This window comes from Nyctibius grandis, chromosome 1 (assembly GCF_013368605.1).
Source record: "Nyctibius grandis isolate bNycGra1 chromosome 1, bNycGra1.pri, whole genome shotgun sequence".
In the NCBI taxonomy this organism is placed as follows: domain Eukaryota; kingdom Metazoa; phylum Chordata; class Aves; order Nyctibiiformes; family Nyctibiidae; genus Nyctibius; species Nyctibius grandis.
The window spans coordinates 92009899-92034514 of record NC_090658.1 but is presented as its reverse complement, the minus strand read 5'-3'; positions in this window follow the sequence as shown (position 1 = coordinate 92034514).

Genomic DNA, 24616 nt, shown 5'->3' with positions numbered 1-24616 from the left:
ACGTAACAGAGCAAATGTGTCAAGAGTGTGTTTATGCTGTTCTTTGCTCCTACAACCTACCATTGAAGAGTTACCACTGATACTATGCACCTATCCTCACAGTCTATGCAACTCACTTTCTGAAACATCTGGTAAATAAAATTATTTGGCTGGTATTGCTATTAGTTCTGTTCAAGAAACACCAGCTTGCTATGCAGCACGATATTCTCGTAAACCAGACGCTGGTAGGTTGCTGCTGAAGAGTGATATCAGCAAGAAGTTTCCTTTTAGCTGATTTTTTTCTGTCCTCTTTCAAGACAAGATATTTTTTCCAAAGTGATCATTGCCCTGTAGCATCGACTACTGAAAATGTCTTTATTGAGTCTTGCTGACCTGGAGCTAACTGTTCCGGAAATCTGTTCCCCAGTGAGCCTTCAGTAACGAGGTGAACCTTAGTTTGGGGTAGACCTTCAACCCTCAGGGTTTCCCTGGAGCTTTCTGCTATCCCTTCTGATCTCCATGTTCCCTTCCCTGCTGTAATTTTAACAACCTTCTCCAGAGTGAAAAGGTAAGTATAGAACAGATGCAGGTGGGAAAAGGCTGAAGTAGGGAAAATGTGCTGAGTGTTGGGACACACACAACCTTATTTCATGAGCTGGTTTTGACGTCTTCAAGACTTTTCTTGTTTATTGTCAGTTGTATCCTGTAGTTATTTCTAACAGCTAACACTTGTAAATCTGCCATTGCTATAAGTTAGGCAGTACCCAGATGCTGTCCATTAACTTGGTTGATAGAAGATCATATTCAGCAAGCAGAGAGTGGACAACTGCTGTTTGTTGTTAAAATGGATAGAAAATCTTTGTGTATGAATCTACTAGCTGAAAAGCCCAAACTGTAAGATTTAAACATCTATGACTTAAACTTGGCATTGATGGAGAGGCAAAAAAGATGCTTTTGCTGTAACAAAGCAAAGATTTAACAGAACTGCAGCTTCTTATTCTTTACATTACAACTTAAGAAAAATTTTCCCTCCCTTTGGGATGGGAAAATTGTAAGATGTACAACATACCCTGCTCCTTTTTAAGTGTTACGACATCCCTAACAGCAGGGAAAAAAAAAAAAAGGCTCATCCAGAAGTAAATCTAATATTACTCTCCTCTTCTGGGAGGGTAAGATTTGAACTTAAACATTTCTTCATCAGTTGCATAGCAATGTAATCTGCTTGCTATCACATGGTGTATGAGCCTGAGTTTTTCATTCAGCTTCTAATTATGAGTGCCTCAAAACTGTAACAATCCTCATCATTAAGCATGTTGTAGGAGATGCAATTTCTCCCACCCCATGCGTCTGTCTTTTTCAGTAATTGCCATTGTTGCTCTGCCTTCAACCAAAAGCATCAATGAATGGAAACGTATGCTATCTTTAGATGTAGTAGGGGGTGACAGAAAGGTGAGAGGCATGATTCATCTTCCTTAACTATCCAGAAGCCAAGTCTAGGGTGTTCAGCTCACCGCTGCTTCCACTCAAGGGGAGAAGGATGGGAAAGGGCACCTACAGAGCATGTTTCACCTGATTGCAGACAGGCATGTTTCCACTAGGCAGTAAGTCCCATCTTTCCCTCCCCTTTCCCTGTAGGGCAAACCTAGATCAACTGTTCAACTAGTTGCCTAAATGTAGGATTTAGATTAAGCCCTTCTACAATAGACAAGTACTAGCACTAGCTGAGATCATATCAGTGTTTTAGGAACTTAGATAACTCTATGCTTCAAAAAAATAAGTTTTACATGTACTTCAGAATTTTGTTGTCTTCTTCTGTTCTTGTTAGGACACGATGAGGAAGCAGAGGTCAGAGGTACCCAGTACTGAGCATGGTGAGCTTAACCTGGCATGGGAGCTCTTCTGGGAGACTAATGTTAAACAGCATCTTCCCAACATACACCTCTTAAAGTAACATTCATCTCACATAGTATACTGCGTCTGGCTGGAATGGACCTAATTTTCTTTGTAGCCGCTCATAGGGTACTTTGTTCTGGATTTGTGACACAACAGTGTTGATAACACATTAATGCTTTAGCTACTGCTGAACAGTGTTTGCACAGCATCAAGGCCTGTCCTGTTTCTCACTTTGCTTATCCCCACCCTGCCAGTGAATGGATTGGGGGTGTGCCAGAGGCTGGGAGGGGACACAACCAGGCAGATGACCCAAAGCAACCAAAGATATATTCCATACCATATGACATCGTGCTCAGCAACCAAACAGACAGGAGGGGGTTTAGGGAGATGAACCATCTTTTTATTGCTCGTAGCTAGACATCGGTCCCCCATGGGAGGTGATGAGTGATTGCCTTTGCATTGTTTGGTTTGTTTTGTTTTCTTTCTCTCTTTTTCCACTTCTCCATTTATTAAACAATGTTTATCTCGACCCACAAGTTTTCTTGCTTTTACTCTTCCTCTCCTCTTCTCCTGCCCCACTGGGGGTAGAGGGGGAAGCAAATGAGCAGTTGTGTGGTGCTTAGCTGCCTACCAGTGCTAACCCACACCACAACATTACTGAATTGAAAAGACAGCTTACACTTCAAATCAAGCTGTGTGAGTTTCTGAAGCCCTCATTGTACATGCCTATACAGAAATTGAAACAAGTAGAAAGAAAAAAGAAGCTAGCAATATTGATCCCAAGTTACAAGCCCTCCACCACTATGTCTCCGCTGCCCATTCTATGCATATTTCAGCTAGCACCGGCTGAGCTGATAAGTATACAGAGCACTAGTCTATATCCCCAAAGCTGTGTCTGCATGGCACTGAAGCTGACTCATTAGCCATGTCTCTTACTAAGGCTCCTTATTCCTAACACAGAGCCACACCAGCATGGCTGCAATGTTTTCATCTTCCAGAGGTAACTCACTCCACTACTAACAGTGTATGTTCTCCACAGCATTGGATGGTATAGTAATCCTTAGCACGTATACAGCAGATCTTTGAAGCCATTGAAGCCAATCAGCATTTGTAGGTTGGATCCTACCAGTACAAACGCTAAGCAGCTGTCTTTGGTGAAAGTCATAGAGCTTCTGAAAATAAACAGGCATGAGCATCTAGGCACATATGCATGGGTCTGGGTCCTATCCACAGCTGTTAACATTGACTTACAAAGCCCTGATCTTCTTCCAGTGCTAGCTGCTTTGGGATGACCAGTCTGTCATGCCAATATGTAGGCCACAGTCATGCAGGAGTGAGGAAGAATGGTCTCAAGTACCAGCTGGTTTCAGCTCATGGTTTCTCAAGTACCAGCTGGTTTTGGCTCCTGGCTCAGCCACGGACTGCTTGGGCAAGACCGTTCGAATCTGTGCCTCAGCTCCACATCATCTCCTCCAGTGGTGTGGTAGTGGTAGGATGCCACAGAAAAGCTTAGTATCAGGCTCAAATAGCCATACACATTGTGGCTACAAATAAGTTACTCCTGTGCTTTGAAGGTGACTTGCCCAAATTGCGTGCTGAATGCAGGAGGATAGAGAGCTCTTTATCTCTTTTTCCCCAGTCCAATGATAAATTTTCCCCCTACAGTTTCATTTTTAAATTAAGGCAATTTTAATCCATCACTCTCTCTCTGCGCCTTTATTTCATTTCCAGCCTCTTGGCATTTTCCTTTCACTCTTTTCTTCTTCAAAATTTGTCATGATTTTTACTGTCTGATTAAATTTATTTAGGGCTCCACCTATCACTTTTTTATTGTCTGACTCACTCGCTCACTTCACTCTCCTACTATTTAATACTTAGTACACGTTGTACTTCCCAGCTTTAGCAATCTTTTCTCTGTCCTTCTTGGCTGTTGTCCAGTATTTTGCTTAGGAATAGTTTTCATGACATAAATTCTCCCCAGTGTCATCCATCAGTGTTGGAAATCTTCGAGTCAGCTTCTCAGCCAAGAAACAGGCTTTGTGCCACCACTCCCCCCATTTTCAGTACTAGCTAGTACTGTCGTGGCTAGTTCAGCCACTACATTTGTTTCTGATACCAAACACAAGGTTTGAAAAGACTGTTCCCAAAGATATATATGTATCTCAAAAGACAGAAGTAAGGAAAATAAGAACAAGTTCAAATCAGGTCTCAGTGCAAGAGATTTCAGTGTATTCTGTAACTGGCTGAACCCTTGTCAAATACAGACAATATCTGGAGATGTCTTGAGAACTGCAGAAGAATCTGCTCTTGCAAACCAACACATGGAACTTCATCTATATGTTCTTACTGATAGATACGTTATCCTGCAGACTGCATGTGAACTACTCACTTAAGCCACATCTACATACCTCCTAAAAGATACTAGCTCATGTTCATTGATATGCTGTCATGGTCAAATAACTTCTGATTGACTTAGTGAGCAGGCAGAATATGGTCTTTTTGCATGCAAAAAGCATGTGGACATGCATTTAACTGGCCTAATCTTTTCCCCATGCATACTGGTTTTGGCTGGGATAGAGTTAATTTTCTTCGTAGCAGCTCATATGATTCTATGTTTTGGATTTGTGATCAAAAGAGTGTTGATGAAAATACAGGGATGTTTTAGCTGTTGCTGAGCAGTGCTTACACAGAGACAAGGCCTTTTCTGCTTCTCACACCACCCCACCAGCGGGTAGCCTGGGGGTGCATGAGAAGTTGTGAGGGGACACAGCTGGGACAGCTGACCCCAACTGACCAAAGGGATATCCCATACCATATGGCGTCATGCTCAGCATACAAAGCTGGGGGGAGGAGAAGGAAGGAGGAAATGTTTGGAGTGACAGTGTCTGTCTTCCCAAGTGGCTGTTGCATGGGTTGTAGCCCTTCTTTCCTGGAAATGGCTAAACATCTGCCTGCTGATGGGAAGTAGTGAATTAATTCCTTATCTTGCCTCATTTGCACATGCAGCTTTTGTTTTACCTATTAAACCACCTTTATCTCAGCTCACGGGTTTTCTCAAATTTACCTTTCCAATTCTCTCCCCCATCTCACCAGGGGGAAGTGAGCGAGCGGCTGGTTGGTGCTTAGCTGTATACCAAGACTAACCCACAACACATTGGCAGTTTCAAGTGAGCATTTGGCGGGCTAGCCAAAGCTTTCATAGTCCAAACAGACTCTAAAGTGAGCTTGAGGCTATGCTTCAGACTTGGACCGTAAAGGTCGGTGATCTCAGGTTTGAGGTAATCAGGCTTCCTGAAACATCAGGCTTGGCTTGCAGCAAAGGCACCTTTGTGTGTCGTCATTTAGATGAGAGAAAGGAAGGATGGTCTGTCTGCCCCTAAAATCCAAGAGAGGTGTTCTTAACCATGGGGTTGTGCTGGTATCTCTAGCCTTATGTTCTCTGAACATATCTTGCTTTTGTGCCCTTGTTGCTTCCCTGAAGATGGTAAGAAAATGAAGTTTAAATATATTTGTCTTTTCTCCTGGAAAGCCACAGAAATATTTGATACCAACTGAAACCAAGCAGTGTAGCACAGTGACAGGATACATCCATCAGCAATTTACCAGAGTTTACTTTCTAACTGCTAATGACGGAGGATTTAACCATACTCACAAGGTAAGACTTGGGAACAGACTTTCTAGCGCCTCTTTATACTTCCCCCTTGGGACTGATATCTGAGGTGTCTTTCCCTGGACACAAAGTGTGACTGTATTTTTCTGCTTTGGGCTTCTCAACTCTCTCTTTCGGAACCTTGCTATAACATTCCCCCTCTCCCATTTAACAGGACAGGGTCTGCCTCATTATATGGGCTTGTACTATGCTTCCTACAATGAAACTTCAATATCTGGAGCCACTGCCAAGGCCTATGTGAAAAAAAAAAAAAGGAAATGAATAACTGAAGTCCTTCAACTTTATTTGGCGTTCCTTAGCTCTCTTTTCTTGATGTCAAGCTTTTTTCCTGGGTGTTGTACTCTGCAAGCTCAGAGGACATCGGTCACTTTTCATTATCATAATGGCCTTACTAAAAGATTATAAGTTGCTTACCAGGAACTTGATTTATAAGAAAGATGTAGGGATATTATCAGTTTTGTTTTCATTCCCTCCCATGTAATGTAATGCAAAAACTGTTCTTCTTGAAGATATGTAAAAGTGGCAAGAAGTTAATAATCAGCTCTTGCTGGAGAGAAGCACCTCAGCATTAATTATATCTCTCATGAGAAGACTTCAGGCGTATTGCTTCCACCCACACTAATCATAAAACTAGTACTGTGAATTGTTTCACAGTTATATCCCTGTCAAGCCAAGGCCAATTTATGACTGTTATGTTCTTTTAAATACTAAAATCTTATTTTCTTTTGATGAATACAGATAAGGTCTGTTAGTTTTGTTATGAGGTGCATAGTATGATTCTACAAAGCTGCCTATTATTTATATTATCGAGCTGTTTGAACTTCACTCCCTTCTCAAAGACCAGCCTAGCATGAGAACTAGTGTATCAGGGCTATTGCACTGGAGGGCCTCTTCATATTTGACAGTTTAAATGTACCTGGTATTCAACTTTTAGCTTAGCTTTCTAAACCATATGCTTGACTATAGTATGTTCTTGGGGCAGTGTTTTTTGTGTTACTCTTTCTTGGGTATGGCCGTGCATGAGTTGTTTGTCTGGAGTACACAGGGGGCCAAATGGTGCTTGAACCTGGTGGCACCTACCTCTGTTCCTTGCTCTGCTGTCCCATTAAGTTCCATTTCAGAACAAGTTGCCAGTGAGGATCTTGGGACCAGTGCTGACTTGGAAACACAGTGTTGCTTCTTTAGGTCTGGCAGAGTCAGTGGACTGTTTTTGACCCAAGTGAGCTGAAGAGAAGTACTTTTTCCCTACCACAGAAAGACCTTGAACGGATACAAAAAGTCTCCTTATTGAGCACAGACTTATAAATTCCATTCTTGTATAGCCTCTGACACAAGAGACTTTCACTGAAGTAAGGCTGCATGCTACCTATTGAGGTTTTCAACGCTGCAGAGCAAAACTTTTCCATACTGTGAAAAAATCTTTGAACTGTTGGATGATCCAACTTCCAGACCCTCAGTTAAGAAAGGCCTGCAGGTTAGCCAGTTCAGCCTTTTCAATTCACTACGAAGCCCTCTATGATGGGAGCAGCCTCATTCAAAGGAGCAGGAATGAATACTCCTCACTTAGTTACTGGTAAAAAGTTCTGACCTCCCATCCTTGTGCTCACCAGAAGGATTCCTGTATTGATCATCCTTGTTCTCCATGCTGTCCGTCTGCTGAGATTGTTTGGCCTCTGGAGCACTTTAGTTCTCATCATGCAGAAGATAGATAAAACAGTGTGTGATCTTCTCTCTGACACAGTAGGCAGCTTAAATATATTCTGTTGAACTCAAGAGTTAGATTTGAAGCTGGCCGAAGGTCTGAGGCCTCTAGGTGAAAGGTACTTTGCTATTCAAATAGCACTTACTTACTTAAATATTAATAGCGATTTCTGAGACCTATCCTAGTCCAAGCAGAAAGATTATTTCTTTGAAGAAACATGACTCACAAAGATTAGAAGCTAAAAAAATGATCGCTGTGGAGTATATCTAAAGTTTTATGAAAGGAAAATTTTCACAGAATCACAGAATCAACTATGTTGCAAGAGCCCTCTGGGATCGAGTCCAACCATTGCCCTGACACCACTGTGCCAACTAGGCCATGCCACTACGTGCCACATCTAGTCTTTTCTTAAACACCTCCACGGAAGGTGACCCCACCACCTCCCTGGGTAGCCCATTCCAATGCCTAATAACCCTTTCTGTGAAGAAATTCTTCCTAATGTCTAACCTGAATCTCCCCTGGCGCAGCTTGAGGGTATGTCCTCTAGTCCTGTCGCTAGTTGCCTGGGAGAAGAGGCCGACCCCCACCTCAGTACAACCTCCTTTCAGGCAGCTGTAGAGAGCGATAAGGTCTCCCCTCAGCCTCCTTTTCTTCAGGCTAAACAATCCCAGTTCCCCCAGACGCTCCTCATAGACATACCCTCTAGACCCTTCAACAGCTTTGTTGCCCTCTGGACTCGCTTCTGCAAAACTGAAGGTGACTGAAAGCCAGTATATTACACACAGCCTTCAGTGAGCTATGGTTTTATATCAACTGAGGATCAAAAATGAATTTTTTAAAACAGCAAACCCATTAAAGAGCAAAATTTTCATTGGAGGTTAAATGACAGATGAGTTCTAAAGTTATGTTTGGTATTTTAAGTGCCCAATAGAAATGGAAACTGTTAAAATTTTAGTAGTCCCTATTGATCACCTTGAGGGAAGGAGGCAATTCCTTCCCACCAAGGATCTTTTCTTTCACTGTAGATGGTGATTAGCTCTTAATTGCATATTTCTTCCATACACCCACCAGTATTGGTGCTATGTGACCACTGCACATATACCATAAACAGGGTTTTTTTCATAATATAGCAAGCTGCATATAAGGGGCTCCCCAAAAATGTAATGTGTTACCCTAGAGGAACATCCTTCTTAAATGAATGTTGTTGTTACAGTGGCTGTTCAGTATCTGTACTGGTTATGTTGGACAGTTGCTATTTTTGTAGAAGTGGGTGTGTTGGTCTATGAATTTTGAAGAAACCAAATTCCCACTGTGCAATCAGCACAGAGCAAACACCTCCTTACAGTCATACTGTCAGCATTTTCAGAGAAGTTCTCCTTTCACCTCTCTGGAGAAAATATAACAAAAGGCTCGTGGGTTGAGATAAGGACCAGGAGATCCCTCAGCAATTACCGTCATGGGAAAAACAGACTTGACTTGGGGGAAATAAGTTTAATTTATTACTAATCCAAACAGAATAGGATAATGACAAATAGAAACCAAATCTTAAAAAACACCTTCCCCCCACCCCTCCCTTCTTCCCAGGCTCAACTTCACTCCCGATTTCTCTACCTCCTCCCCCCGAGCAGCGCAGGGGCACAGGGAATGAGGGTTGCGGTCAGTTCATCACACATTGTTGTCTCTGCTGCTCCTTCCTCCTCAGGGGGAGGACTCTTCACACTCTTCCTCTGCTCCAGTGTGGGATCCCTCCCATGGCAGACCATGAACTTCTCCAGTGTGAGTCCTTCCCATGGGCTGCAGTTCTTCATGAACTGCTCCAGCATGGGTCCCTTCCACGGAGTGCAGTCCTTCAGGAACAGACTGCTCCAGCGTGGGTCCCCCATGGGGTCACAAGTCCTGCCAGCAAACCTGCTCCAGCATGGGCTCCTCTCTCCACGGGTCCACAGGTCCTGCCAGTACCCTGCTCCAGCATGGGCTTCCCACATGGTCACAGCCTCCTTCAGGCATCCACCTGCTCCAGTGTGAGGTCCTCCACAGGCTGCAGGCAGATATCTGCTCCACCATGGACCTCCATGGGCTGCAGGGGGACAGCCTGCTTCACCATGGTCTTCATCACGGGCTGCAGGGGAACCTCTGCTCCAGCGCCTGGAGCACCTCCTCCCCCTCTTTCTTCACTGACTTTGGTGTCTGCAGAGTTTTTTCACATATTCTCACTCCTTTCTCTGGCTGCAGTTGCTGTTGCACAGGGTTTTTCCCCCTTCATAAACTTGTTATCATAGAGGCGCTGCCACCATCGCTGATGGGCTCAGCGTTGCCCAGCAGCGCGTCCATCTTGGAGCTGGCTGGCATTGGCTCTGTCAGACACGGGGGAAGCTTCTAGCAGCTTCTCACAGAAGCTACCCCTGTCACCCCGCCGCTACCAAAACCTTGCCATGCAAACCCGATAGATTAGGGCAGTTAAGCATGCTCGTGGTTTCCACCAGCTGCTGTGGCTTGTCAAATACAGAGGGTGAACACGGCGTTCTGACAAGGCTTTGAACTACATGCTGTAGCTTACCAAATTTCAGTGACATGGAGCACTTTTCTGTGTTACTGATGCTGGGCTCAGCAGGCACTGCAGATTATTTTGCTGAAGTATGACAGAATCGTAATCTGTAAAACAAAGTAGGATGTAATACCTGTGACTCATGAGTAGTTTTGCTGGTACAAAGCTGCTTCATATCCAACATAATATTTAGAAAACAATACCTGGAATTTATTGGAATGAAGTCTGCCTGTCTCCCTCTCCTTGCTTTGCATACAAGAATAAACTGGAAACGTTTGAGGAGTTTTTTTTCCCCTCTACTCCTCTCAGAAACAGCAGCTGTTCCAGGAACAAGAAAAGATGCTCCATAAATTAGGGTGAAACATGCTACCTGAAAAGATTTTGTTCTGTGATCAAAATACCAAGAAAAAGAGATGCTGTGCTAATGCATTAACAAAAGGACTAGACGAGAGGATCTGTATAGGCACAGCCTAGACAGCTTGCCACAGATGGGCAAAAGAGCATAAAGACTGGCACAGCATTAATCGAATAAAGCACGGACTACAAGTAGTGTGGGCAATTTATGCTTTCTTTTCAGAAGTTAAAATTGACTGAGAGGTAACTGCAAGTGTTGGGGGGTGGGGCAATTTTCCAAGAACCTGATTTACTCATGTTTGCTGGTTGTCAAAGCGAGCCATTTGTTTTAATCACTGACAGTAAAAAGAGGCATGGGTTTACAGAATCACAGAATGGTTGGGGTTGGAAGGGACCTCTGGAGATCATCTAGTCCAGCCCCCTGCCAAAGCAGGTTCCCCTAGAGCAAGTTGCACAGGGTCATGTCCAGGCGGGTTTTGAATATCTTCAGAGAAGGAGACTCCACAGCTTCTCTGGGCAGCCTGTTCCAGTGCTCTGTCACCCTCAAAGTAAAGAAGTTTTTCCTCATATTCAGATGGAACTTCCTATGTTTCAGTTTGTGCCTGTTGCCTCTTGTCCTGTCATTGGGCACCACTGAGAAGAGTCTGGCCCCATCCTCTTGACACCCGCCCCTAAGGTATTTGTAAGCATTGGTAAGATCCCCCCTCAGTCTTCTCCAGGCTAAACAGACCCAGCTCCCCCAGCCTCTCCTCATAAGAGAGATGCTCCAGTCCCCTGATCATCTTTGTAGCCCTTCACTGGACTCTCTCCAGTAGTTCCTTGTCTTTCTTGAACTGGGGGGCCCAGAACTGCACACAGTATTCCAGGTGTGGCCTCACTAGGGCAGTGTAGAGGGGGAGGACAACCTCCCTCGACCTGCTGGCCACACTCTTCCTAATGCACCCCAGGATACCATTGGCCTTCTTGGCCACAAGGGCACATTGTTGGCTCATGGTGAACTCGTTGTCCACCAGAACTCCCAGGTCCTTCTCCACAGAGCTGCTTTCCAGCAGGTCAACCCCCAACCTGTACTGGTGCATGGGGTTATTCCTCCCCATGTGCAGGAACCTACACTTGCCTTTGTTGAACTTCATTAGGTTCCTCTCCACCCAACTTTCCAGCCTGTCCAGGTCTCGCTGACTGGCAGCACAGCCTTCTGGTGTATCAGCCACTCCTCCCAGTTTTGTGTCATCAGCAAACTTGCTGAGGGTACACTCAGTCCCTTTGTCTAGGTCATTGATGAATAAGTTAAACAGGACTGAACCCAGTACTGACCCTTGGGGAACACTACTAGCTACAGGCCTCCAACTAGACTCAGCACCGCTGACCACAACTCTCTGAGCTCTGCCATTCACCTAGTTCTCAATCCACCTCACTGTCCACTCTAACCCACACTCCCTAAGCTTTCCTGTGAGGATGTGATGTGAGGCAGTGTCAAAAGCCTTGCTGAAGTCAAGGTAGACAACATCCACTGCTCTCCTGTCATCTACCCAGCTAGCCACGTCATCATAGAAGGCCATCAGATTGGTCAAGCGTGATTTCCCCTTGGTGAATCCATGTTGACTACTCCTGATAACCTTCTTTTCCTCCACATGCTTAGAGATGGCATCCAGAATGAGCTGTTCCATCACCTTTGCAGGGGTGGAGGTGAGGCTGACTGGCCTGTAGTTGCCTGGGTCCTCCTTCTTGCCCTTTTTAAAGACTGGAGTGACATTGGTCTTCTTCCAGTCCTCAGGCACCTCTCCTGTTCTCCTTGACCTTTCAAAGATGATGGAGAGTGGCTTGGCAATAACATCTGCTAGCTCCCTCAGCACTTGTGGATGCAGCCCATTGGGGCCCATAAATTTGCAGGTGTCCAGTTTGTCTAAATGATCTCTAACTTGATCCTCCTCAACCAAGGGAAAGTCTTCCTTTCTCCAGACTTTCTCTCATACCTCCAGGGTCTGGGATTCCTAAGGGCCAGCCTCAGCAGTAAAGACTAAGGCATTCAGTAACTCCGCCTTCTCTGTATCCTCCGTCACCAGGGCACCTTCTTTCAGCAGCGGGCCCATGTTTTCCCTAGTCTTCCTTTTGCTGCTGATGTACTTAAAGAAGCCCTTTATTTTATTTGAAGCCTAAGTATCACTTAGTATTTTTAAGGGTATTAGGGTATATCTAACAATTATAAATCAGTTTTTAAATTAGATTACAATTTTGGCTCATAAAAATAACTGCAAGTTACATGTAATATCTGCACTGTGTTCAGATAAGAAAATGAATCACATCATTAAAATCCCAAGAAGCAGATATCCGACGGGATCAGTGCTGGTTCAGACTTTAAACAGCTATCAGTGGCAAGTCGGCATAGGCATGAGCTTACTTGTTTTCTTTTGTTTTTTAATTATTAAAAGGTACTTCAGAGCATTCAGTCTGTAAAGGAACACAGACTGAAGGTCACACATAAGGAAAAAAGGAGTATATGCTAGAAATTTGTGATTCTGAGGAAGTTTGAAAGGACAAAACTGTCAGTAAAGGACATAACTGCTGTTACGAAGGAGTTATGTCAGCTCTGTGCCTTACTTAAAAGGGGAATACTCAATCAGTAGAGAGGTGATATTTACCTCTCGTGTGGCTGACGCTGGAATAATGCCTAAGTTCTGATCTATCTTTATTGAAAGATTGAAATTGGTCACCAAAAGGAATGGAGTGTTCAAGACTATGAACCTTCTCCAAAGAACGTTAATCATAATTACACAATTACCATAAGAATATACCAGGAAACAACTTGCTTTTTAACACAGAAATGGTACTAAGTGTCAAACTCCAACGGGAAACGAGACAGCATTTTCAGCAGTTGAGTGTAAGAGCACTGAAAGATGTTCCAGTGGAGGAAGGTGGATTCTCCTACTGCTGTTGTGGGCAAGGAGGGTCTCTCAGAGGCTATTCCACTTGCACAACATGGAGTTTCCCCGTAGTTTTCCTGCAGCCTCAACTTAATATTAGCTCCATCTTAAAAATTATCACTTGTGAAGGTGATATGGCTACAAGATATGAACATAGGTCATTAGTCACCCACTTTTTATTAGTTACGTGTATGTGTTGCTTTGTGTCTAACCTGCACGGGTGGTTTCTGTTAAAACTTTACTCTCCATTCATGGATGTTTTAGTCTTCCGTTTCAATTTAGTTTCATGTTGTAAGGTACATAAAATGTGCTTTCCCCTATAATGTTATTTCTTTCAAACCATGACAAACAGAGGAATTCAACTGAGTTTGAGAGAAAATCAATTTTTGGCAACTTTGAACCCTGAATTTGTAAGACATTTGTCTATCAACAGCACTGGGAAGCCGACTAGGGCAGCCTGTTTGTAGATCTGCAACCCTGAGAAGTTTTTTTGAGAGTGTAGTACAGAAAAATGCTAAATATGATGAAATTTGTTCCTTTATATCATTTTTATTAACATACAAATGCAACCAAACAACTTTATTCTTGTAACATAGTCCTACTTGTCATAAGTGGTGCAGAAAAGTCCCTCTGTTGCCTTCTGTTTAAACCACTGCAGATCTGGAAGAACTGCAAAGCTCTTAACTCTGTAATAATGTTCCTTTTCAACACTGCTTTTTTTTTTTTTTTTGTCAATTCTAACTAAGCTACAGTGAGCAGGGTTTTTCTTTTCCTTTGCCATTGCTTTCTAGATGGCTGCTAAACCCCAGTCAGCTACTAAATATATATGAATCTAAATATTTGGCAAGTGAGAAGGACTGGTAGAACGAATTTCTGCAGAATTTGTGCTTTAATTGTAAATGCAGTCTCTAGCTGTGCGTCACTAAACCCTGGGCCGATGCTGCAGCTGCTGAGCCACTAAGAGGGCAGCTGCTGCAGATGAAGCTCCATCCTCATTCTGGTCAGCCACAATGTGAATGCCTGCGATGCCTCTCCTCTTTCCTCATCTGAATTCCTTTGCCTTTTAAAAATTCCCAGTGCTGTCTGTATTAGGAGGAAGAGACACTAATGATGTGCAGGAAGAGACAGAAAATGAAATGACAGGAGGAATGGAAAAAAGATTGTGCAGCACCCTTATCTACACTTGAAGTTTGTGCACCTGCAGTTCCACACCTCATCAGGAAAGAACACTACATTTCTTTTGCTGCAATCTCAGCCATGTTGCTATTACTGAATAGTCATTAATTCTGCATTGTCACTAATAATAAGTGTTAGAAAAAAAACTAAGAACCTTGAGAAAATGCTACAATTCTGTTTCATTAGTCTAGCTGCGGTTTGTTTTTGTTTGGCCTCTTCTGCTTTTGGTATAAAAGCTCTAAAATCTTGCCTTAAAGGACAAAGCACAGGAGATGTGGTGGAAGTGGGGTATTGGCTACAGGAGGCTTCTTTCTTTTAGAGGAAATTTGAATGCTAATTTTTTTTTTTAAGGCTAAGAAAAATTAACAAAAGCCTAAGTCATTCTGCCTTTGCAACAGCAGTGAAATTAGCAGGAGTCGGGAGGTTCCCTACTTGCCACTGTGCTTATTCACTTTTCTGATCATAATCATGACGATGTATAAGCGTCAGTTCTATATTTTTGAGATGAAGATGACAGCATTGATAGCTTTTATGACCATTGCTGGAGAGGCAGCACTCCAAGATCACAGTCCTGCCTGGAAAGAAACAGATGAAAAAAACAGTGGTTTCACAGATGTCCTTACCTGCACATGACCTGCATTCCAGTGCAAGAAGACCTCTCCTATGAAGACAGGCTGAGTTGGGGCTGTTCAGCCTGGAGAAGAGAAAGCTCTGGGGAGACCTTATAGCAGCCTTCCAGTACCTGAAGGGGGCCTACAGGAAAGCTGGAGAGGGACTTTTTACAAGGACAAGTAGTGACAGGACGAGGGGTAATGGTTTTAAACTTAAAGAGGGTAGATTTAGATTAGATATTAGGAGGAAATTCTTGACTGTGAGGGTGGTGAGACACTGGAACATGTTGCCCAGGAAAGCTGTGGCTGCCCCCTCCCTGGCAGTGTTTAAGGCCAGGTTGGATGGGGCTTTGAGCAACCTGGTCTAGTGGAAAGGTGTCCCTGCCTGTGGCAGGGGGGTTGGAACTAGATGATCTTTAAGGTCCCTTCCAACCCAAACCATTCTATGATTCTAAGATAAATGGATATGAACCACATAGAGAGGCTGATGCTAAAGAGTAAGTGCCAGAGCACTAGCGAGGATCCACTATAACATTTGAGGGCGGGTATTGCAGCAGGTCGGTGGCTTCGTTGGATAGGTGTGTGAGACTTGTTTCCTAGTACTGGATTTAAAAATTAAGTCATGTCATTCATGACAGCACTTGATTGCCACAAAGGTGATTAAAAGCCACGAAGCACGTGATCTACGAGAAGAGACTAACGAATCTGTGATTGCTTAGCCTAGAGAAGGCTCAGGGTGCTCTTACCAATGCGTATAAATAAATGACGGTGGGAGTAAAGAACAAGTGAGATTCTTCTCAGTGGTGTCCAGTGACAGGACAAGAGGCAATGGGCACAAATTGAAGTAACAGAAACTTCCATTAAACATGAGAAAAATGAGGGTGATCAAACATCAGGACAGGCTGCCCAGAGAGGTTGTAGATTCCCCATCCTTGGAGATACTTAAGACCCAACTCATGTCCTGAGCAACATGCTCTAGTTGACCCTGCTGCTGCAGGTCTAGATGATCTCCAGATGTCCTACCAACCCTCAATGACTGTCATTTCCTCTACTCATTTTGCTCCTGCAAGCAGCAGAATGAGGCACTGATTTCACAGACTCCTAAAGTTTAAGAAGCTGCAGTTAACAGGGATGGAAATGGTGCGAGAGGCCATACAACCCCTGTAGTTTTAAGGCACTGCCCTTCACCTCCTGGCAGCTGAGACAGTGCCTCTCACAACCCTCACTCCTCCTCACTGGGAGCAAGCCTGCTGCCAGCAGGCCTGGCTGCCCAGGGCCAAGGGCCCCACTCGCAATGGCTCCCCACGGGGAGCCTTGGGCCTACCCATGTGCAAGCGCGCTGGCCCCTCCACTTCCAGTGGGGTCAGGCCATCCTCCCCGGCTCTCCTCACCCTCCTAAATTAGCGTTGCCCCTTGAGATGTGTGTGCTCCTGCGAGGGATGTCACACGCGGGGTTGCTCTGCCCCTGTCAGAAACCATGCAGCTCCCTGCTCCCTTCCCCTCCCCTCCCCTCGACGCCCGCGCTGGCCCGGGCCGGGCCGCGGACCCTGACCCCGCCTGCCCTGTCCCCGCCGGCCGTGCCGCCTCACGGCGACGAGCGCTACCCGCACCTGCGGCCACCCGCGGCGCCGCTCCCGCCCGCGCTGCCCATTGGCCCGGGCGCGTCACGTGGCCGTGCCATGCCTCCTGGGCGGGCTGGGGCGCGCGGCTGCTGCTGATTCATTGGCTGAGGCGGGGCGGGGCGCGGTCCGGTCCCGCTCGGTTCGGTTCGGTTCGGTTCGGCTCGGCTCGCGCGCGGCGTGGCTGTTGCTGCCGCCCAGTCAGGTATGGAGGGCGGGAGCGGGCGCCACCCGTCGCCGGCTTCATCCCGCACGCCCGCCCCTCAGTGCTGCCGCGTCCCGGGGCGGCGGGGCGAGGGGGTTCCTGGGGGGGCTGCGCCTTTCGCCCGGGATGAAGCGGCGCTTCGGGGGCTGGCAGCGCGCACGGGGGCGCGGGCGGACCTGCCCGGTGCGGGTAAGCGCGGTGAGGAGACGGCGCTGCGGCGGGGGGCGAGCGAGCGGAGGGCGGGAGGGACAGGGCGGCCCTACGCTGCCCTACCCTACCCTGCCCTGCCTCGCCCCCTCCGCGCCGCTCCGCGGTAGGGCCCGCCGCCGCGGCTGGCGGTGCGTGCGTGCGTGCGTGCGTGCGTGGGTGGGTGGGTGTCTGGGTGCTGCGGGCTGGGCGGCGTGAACAGCCCCGAGCGCGGCGTGGGGTGCCGCTGCCCCGGGTGTCTGTAGTTCAGCCCGCGTTACAGGCGGCTGGGAGGTTTGGAACCAGAAACCTGTCGGCTTTCGCAAGCCTTAGGGTCTGAAGTACTCCTCTAGTTTTTATTTTCTTTAAAATAATTTAAAAAAAGCTAGAGGTGGCACTGTGCTTTTGGGCGATGTGGAAAATGCCGCCTGCAGAAAGCTTGTGTCACGTTTCTGCATTTGTAACGGAGCGATTCCTTCTGATGTTACCAAGTCTGCGTATTCAAAAGCAAAGCAGCTAGAAAGCACGGAGCTTGCTTGGAATACGTGGAAACTATTTTCAGCCCCTCCAAACTGTGTGTTGTGTTCTGCTCTCGCTGCTGAGCATTTGAATGAACTCAAAAATGTAACCCAAAATGTTTAAAAAAAAAAAAAGCAGGATAAGTTTGTGGTGTGTTTGTTGTGGTGGTGTTTTTTTGTTTTTGTTTGTTTGTTTTTTTTCCTTTTTTCCAGATGACATCTCCCTTTGTGCTTCCAGGCTGAAGGGATGAACGTCCCTCCTCCGTGCAGCCTTAGATTACTTCTCCTGTTCTCAGGCTTGCCCTCTTCCCTTTCCTCTATGTGCTCTTCCCTAGTCTTCTGCTGATTCTCATACTTTTTTTTTTTTTTCTTTTCCTGCTCCCTTCCTGCTCCCTTAACAGTCTCTTTCTTAACAGTTGTCTTAGCACCTTCTTCCTCTGGAAAATAGCCTCTGTTGACAGTGACTGGTATGGTAGGCAGTTCAGGTCCCTCTCGTGAGCTGTCTGCCCCTCTTTTTGCTGGAGATGATCACTTCAATGACAAGCCAGCAAAACTTATGTCTGAAGAGTCTGTGTTCCCTGATGTTTGCCTTGCTCGTCCTGGCGTATCGGTCTTGTCCAGCACTTAACGCTGGACAGTGACTGGAAGCGTAGGCACGCCGTTAGTTTGCCACTTCTCCTGTGACAGGCGTAGCTGGTAGAGGGATGGGACAGCAGTGGCAATGCTGTCTTTAACTGCCGTGGCAAGGTTGGTAGGGGTTTGTTTGCAAGGACATTGAGGCACTTCTATTTACAGGTGTGTTTCCCAGTATACTGCTTTTTTTGGAGCTGCTCCCTCTGCTCCTGTCTGTTACTCTAATTAGGGCTCCCCAGAGGCTGTATACACAAGGATGCAGATTTATGTAACCGTTGGAGAAATAAATAAATGTTTTACTTTCTGCTTGGAGAAATCTGTTAATAGTCTTAAATCCATTTGTGGTTTCCTATTCAGGTTCCTAATCAGAGAGTCAAGATAATTTTTTACTACAGGAGTACCTGGAAAGATGCCAGGGGAACAGCAACTCTCTATTGACGGAGGACAGTCTGGCTCCATTTCTGCTGAAAATAATGAGACATTCTGGGTGTATCAATCGCAAGCAAAAATGTATAAAATAAATCAAGCTATTGCAAGAGAATACCTTTTTTTTTGAAGGGGAAAAAAAATCCAGAATACTAAGAGCTGGACAAAGTCATTTACTGCCTATTCTTTTGCTGGTCGTCCGCCTACGCTTTGTGGTGGAAGAGGTATTAAGGTGAAGCACAGATGATACTCTTGCAGCTTGTTTAACAGTTTAAATAAAATTTCCGGTCTTTGAACCAATAATAGGAGCTATTACTGGCAAAATTTTAGTACAAATTTTAGTGACAAGAAATGGAGGCTTTACTCTGCATACTCACTGCAATGAGCCTCGGTTGTACTGCTTTAATGATGTTTCCTTGGTCTCTAGTTACTTGTTTATAGCCTGGTATAGCACAGAGATGTGGCAAGGATTAAGAATGGGAGAATTCAAATGTGTGCTTGTGAGTTGGATACTCCTGTCTGATTTACCCGAAAAGAAATTTGTACTTGAGGCACTACAATAAATTGTTTTCTTCTTCAGCAGCACTGGAGGGAAGAATTAGATCTGAAGACAGGAAAAAAAACAGTTCTGTTGAGAATAATCCCAAACCAGTTTGACTTTTAATAAACAGCTCCATTTTAGTGATTGTTTGAAATTCTCACTGAACTGATTAAGGCAAAATTTCTATGTCATATTGTAGACTAACTACAGAAGTTCAGAAAATGTTTGTCATTCAAGTGTGGAAGTTTTCAAGAAAAGCTGTATTTTTTTTACATTTTATTTTGTTAGTTCTTGGGGAAATGTAATACACAACTGACTTTTCAAATTGAAAAGCTCAAGGGTTACTTTGTGTCTGAGATGTTATGGCTTTATACACCCTGTGTGAGTGAGAGCATAAACTGAAGATTTTTCTACCATAGCACAGTCAAACCACGTCTGTGAGATACTCGAGTGTTGGGAGTAGCTCTGAACAAATGGTCTAGTGTAGCTGGGGTTTTTTTCATCTCTACCAGTTTATCTTCTGCTGGCTTCAGCATAGATTAGGAACAAAACTATTTCTGTGGGGAGAACCACTGAGAAGTGAAGAGGTGCTATGAGAGGCGTGCTGTGGCCTGTACTTCAGACGAGGTGGACATTACGTGAACATCAGAGTCTTATTTTGTAATGGGAGAGGGGAGATGTACTCAGCTTCCGCTCTGCTTGTCAGCCTCAGTGCTTTGGTGTTGTTTTTTTTTTTCACTGATGCAAAGCCAAAATGGAGCTACGAAATGAGGCTTGAACACACTCATCCATTTTTTAGGCTGTGCAACTCTAGGAACAGCTGCTCTGCTTTTAAACCCAGGGGCTGGCGCGTTGCGATGGGGTGCCTGGCAGGTTGGGTAAGGGTGGCCTGTGCAGCAGCAGCCCCTCTGCTGCATGGCACAGGGCGTCTTCTGGCCCTGGTAACTGACATGAAGGGAGCCCAGGTAATTTCAGTTGTTAATCAGTGCCGAGTTTCCAGAAGCAATCACACAAGAGTAGTTCCTTCTTTCAGCCTTGCCCTTGTTACCAGTTGTCAGTTCAGGTGTGGTTATCTGAAATACTCCCCAGTGCCTCTGTTCTTGGATTCAGTTGTTCTTTTGGCTACATTGAGCACTATGCTTCCAGCATTTCATGACTTGCACATTAGCCAATTTGAGTGAATCTAGTCTAGTAACTCTACGCATAGGGTTACGTGCATTGACATAAGTTCTCTTCACAGTAAGTTTTTTGGTTTTTGCTTTCAAATTTAATGTCACTTTTTAGTTATTAAAAAAAATTATAATGTTTGTTCTGACCCTAACATGGAGGCTGCTTTTTTTTATAGGTTCTTATGTGATAATACAAATAGAAGATATTTTAAAAACAACTCTTATAGCTAGCTCATCTTCTGATGGAGCCGTTCCAGTTGACCTGCAGTGGGCTGACCAGTAAGAGTGTCAAGGCGGGGGGGAAGCTTCCATTTCTCTCTGCTCAGAATAAGGCATTGGACTGACAGACTTCAGGGTTAGCAACAAATCCAAAACATCCCCGTCTCAGCACTGAACTTTCTGTGGGAATAAAGCTAATAAAAAGAGACATTTAATAAAATAAAAAAAGACGCCTACTTTGCCAAGCCAGGGAAGTTCAGGAAAGTAGTGCAGGACAAAAGCAGAGGCATTCAGGGCAGGCCAGTTGCAAACTTGCTTTATGGTTTACTCTTACCTTATTAGTGGATATGCCAGAGCTGTTTCACTTAAGGGTTTTCTATAACAAATCAGCCTGGGACCTCTATCTGTGATATTTACTGAAAGGTTAAAAATTTGTAGTGTGAAAGGTTAAAATTGGCAGTATTATAAACAGCTGAGGGAAAGGCAGCCTTTCTTTTGGAAAGTGTTGAATTTACTTACCTCTACCACTGACATCGGCATCTGTAACATTATAGACTGAAAAAGTCTCGGTACTTTAGTGCTTACTGATAGGGCTTCCTCTAGTCTGGTTGGTCTTGAGGAAAGTTGGGTTTTGAAGCTGCCATACCTGCACATCTAAGAGGAGGTTGACTTTTAGTGGGGAGAGGAAAATGGACTCTGCAATACCCAGAGCTCTCTTCTGACTACAGCCTTGCTGCCTCTGTAGCCATGTCCATGAGCTGTGTCCAGAACTAGGTTCAGCGGAGGTTCAACTGGGGCATGTCTGGGAAAAGGCTGTTGAAAGGATAATCTTCCCTTGTTAAAAAATGCTCCAAAATTTAAACCTGTTATTTTCTCTTTACAAAAATACTTTGCTTAAAAGAAAGGTTTAGTCTTGTTTTCTACTGTGACTATAACAACTGTCAAGTTGTTTGTTTTTTTTTTTTGTGTAGAGATGTATTATTTGCTTCAGTGTGTTTGGGGAGCAAGTCCCGGTAGCTCTATACTAACTGTTCCATGTCCCTTTACTGTCAGTGCAGGACAGAAACTTTTTAAGAGCAAAGGGAATAGATAGCTTCTGTGATGCCACATTAGGTATAATTCAGCTGTCTTCTCAGACAAGGCGTACGAGTGAGCTGATAGAGTATTTGCTCTATCTATTTTCAGATCCATATAGTTATCTGTGAACTCATAGTACGGTATGATTTCATATTAGTTTCTGCCTAACTTCCAGGTGGCCCCTACTGAGTTGAACTACTAAGTGGGCATTAGTGTTTGCATGTATCATTATTGTCTTTAGGAAAATACTTGGCAAACTGTTTTGGTCTTTCGTTTGTTAAATTTTACTTTAAAGTCATAATGTCATCACTTTTAAACTAAATACAAACAGTAGCTATACAATTAGTGTGCAAATTGTATGTAATGGTGTGGAGACCTTTTACACTGCAGCGCATGCAGCACAAGATATTAAGCATTAGTACATGGAAAATAAGACATTTTCATGAGAATTTATATGTGTGGTGTATAAGTAGTTTATTGTTGGAGTCTAGTTTATGTTGCACAGTTTAAGGATAATAAAATCTGTTATATGATGTGTAACACAGTAGTATGAGGCATGGATGTCTAACTTTGTCCTTTCTCATCCTTAGCTCCCAGGATAAGCAGTGACTAAACCAGCATTTTCCCTTAGCATTTTTATAAAATGCTTTTGTGATGAATCCAACATCATTCTTGGTATTTTAGTGCAACAGCTCATGCAGATGATGCTGTTTGTGAGCATCAATCACAAACATAACCACTGTTAATATTGGTACTTTCTTTTCTCTCCAAGAAAACTCACAGGTATCATGCACTCAAAGTTGGTATGTATGATTGATTTTTTTTTTTTTTTTTTTTTTTTTAAATTATGCAGTCAGTTTTCAGGTATTTTGCTATTTGTCTTGCTAAATTTCACTTGTTTTGTATACCTTGCTTTCCTCTCTTTTACTGCGTGTGGGAAGATTGGGTATTCTGCTGAAAAGACCACAAGTTTCATCTCAAATCCTGCCCATCTAGGATCTTGAGAATTGGCAAGAAGCAAGGACCATTGGGGTAAGTATTTCCTGCAGACTTCTTTCTCATCAGTGCTTGGGAGCGGCGCAATAGCCATGTGGTAAGGTTGCAGAAAGATGGGGTCTGTATTACCTTTCAGCTGATGCTGTGCAGAGTGCTTGGTGGTTTTGTTTTTTTTTTTCATTGACTTATTTTCCTCTGACTTCACCTCTTAGTGCTTGGGATGGAGTAAAAAGGAATGTGGTGGTGGCTGGTTCCCTTCCCACCCATGCAGAATATTGTTGCTGGTCTGGGGACTTAGGGCATGTGGGAACAGCCTGAGTTGTTACCTTCTCGTAGCCAACAACTTCTGGATTAGTTGTACAGCCTAGCTGGTGGAGCTGATGCATCAGAGTGCAGTGCTAAGCTTTCTCAGGTTAGGACTTCTTACAGTTTGAAATGTTGCTCCTTTTTTTTCCTGCCTGGCTTTTGGGATCTTCACAGTTTGCAAAGGGCCAACAGTTTGTTCATTTAGCCTAGTAAGGCTATAAAGTGCTTAGACTCTGTGGCAGTAAGCAGAATGGTAGTATGTGGAAAATAAATGTAGTTTTTGATTGAAAATTTACCAAGTTGCTTGTGTCTACCATATTGTTAGTTTCTGTTGCTCCATAAATGAACAGTACATTGACTGGATTTATTCTTGTGCATGTGGGTCAGGTTTGGAGATAGTTGTTGCTGATTACATACAAGGCCAGTTTCAGATGTACACAAAACCAGATTTGCCTTTGTGGCCCCAGTGTAAGCCATGAAGTTGTGCTTCAGATACGGTGTGTGTCCAGTTTTGCCTTTACAGTGACTCATTTTGAAAGGTGTCTGTGAGCTTTGTGCAATGTGTTGATGATGTCCAGATTGAAGCAAACAGTGACGCCCTGCTTCTGCAGTTCAAAGATGTGGATTTTGTGCAAATATAGCCCAACAGTAAAACTAGCTTGTCAGGTACCACTGTCAGGCAAGCTGTGACCTTACAGACTTTCACACAGGTTTCAAACGAATTCTCATGAACGTATAATTCAACTCCAGGAGTTGCAGTTGTGTCTCCATGGGGAGTGTCTGGGTACCTGTTGACATTCTTTATCCGCAGAGAGCAACCCAATGCTCCAGAATAAGGCCATGAGCACTTGGCCTTTTTAGTTTCCAGGACATTGATCTGCCTGAGTCTCCTGGTTGGCAGCATTGAACACAGCCCTGCTTTGGGGTTTCTTGAGTGATCAAAGTGAAGCTTTGTGTTGCTCACTTACTTGCTCCTGAAAGAAGTGAGCCAGAGTGAGGAAAGGCTGTCTGCATCCATACACATCAAAATCAACAGAGGGGCTTTCATGTTTTCCTTAAAGAACTCCTGTGCCCCCACAAAAAAACCCTCAGCAAGGTCAATTAGAGGAGCTCCCTGTCATGCCTCAGAGCTGTGGGATGAATCACTGCTCTCTGTTCCTGGCAGAAAGAGCGCTTGAGTGCATCCCCTGGGGGAATTCCTTCCTTGAAGCCCTTATTTGGCACCTGCAGTCCCTCCATGACCTGCTGCAGCCTGGTAAATGCACCTGGCAGGCTGCTAGCATGCCAGCTCACCCTGCTTTGCTCTTCCTCAGGAGATGCGAGGTCTTAATGTTCACTACTTTAGCTGTGCTGGTCCTTGTTCCAACACGCTAGGCTGGCTTTTTAAGTGGAATAAAAGGTTTGTTTTAACGTGTTTCAGGCTGAGGTTTTGGAGGCATTTGGGCAGACAAAGCTTACAAGTGAGCTGTAAGCTAGTTTGGGACAATGTTTGTGCTTAGCTGTGCTGGATGATTTAGACACATATTTTATATGTCCCATAAAGCCTGAGGCACAGGTTAGCCTGGGAGCTGGTGACCCAGGTTTCAGTTAGCACCTCTGCCTCTGTGTAGTGGCTTGTCTGCAGTGAAAGTAAGTCTAGAAATGCTTGTAGTCAGTGGTGAAACACTGGAACTTCCAGTCCTAACCTAAGACTAAACCAGGACAGATTGTGTCCTAGAAGTGGCTGTTCTCCCCATAAATCATAAATGGACACTAGTGACTAGATTGGGAGAGAGATCTGCATGTTACCCAATTAATCCCATCTGCCTGCACTTGAGGTGGAAGAAGAAACATTTTCCAGACTGTTTGTATACCCTATTCTGAAGTTTTC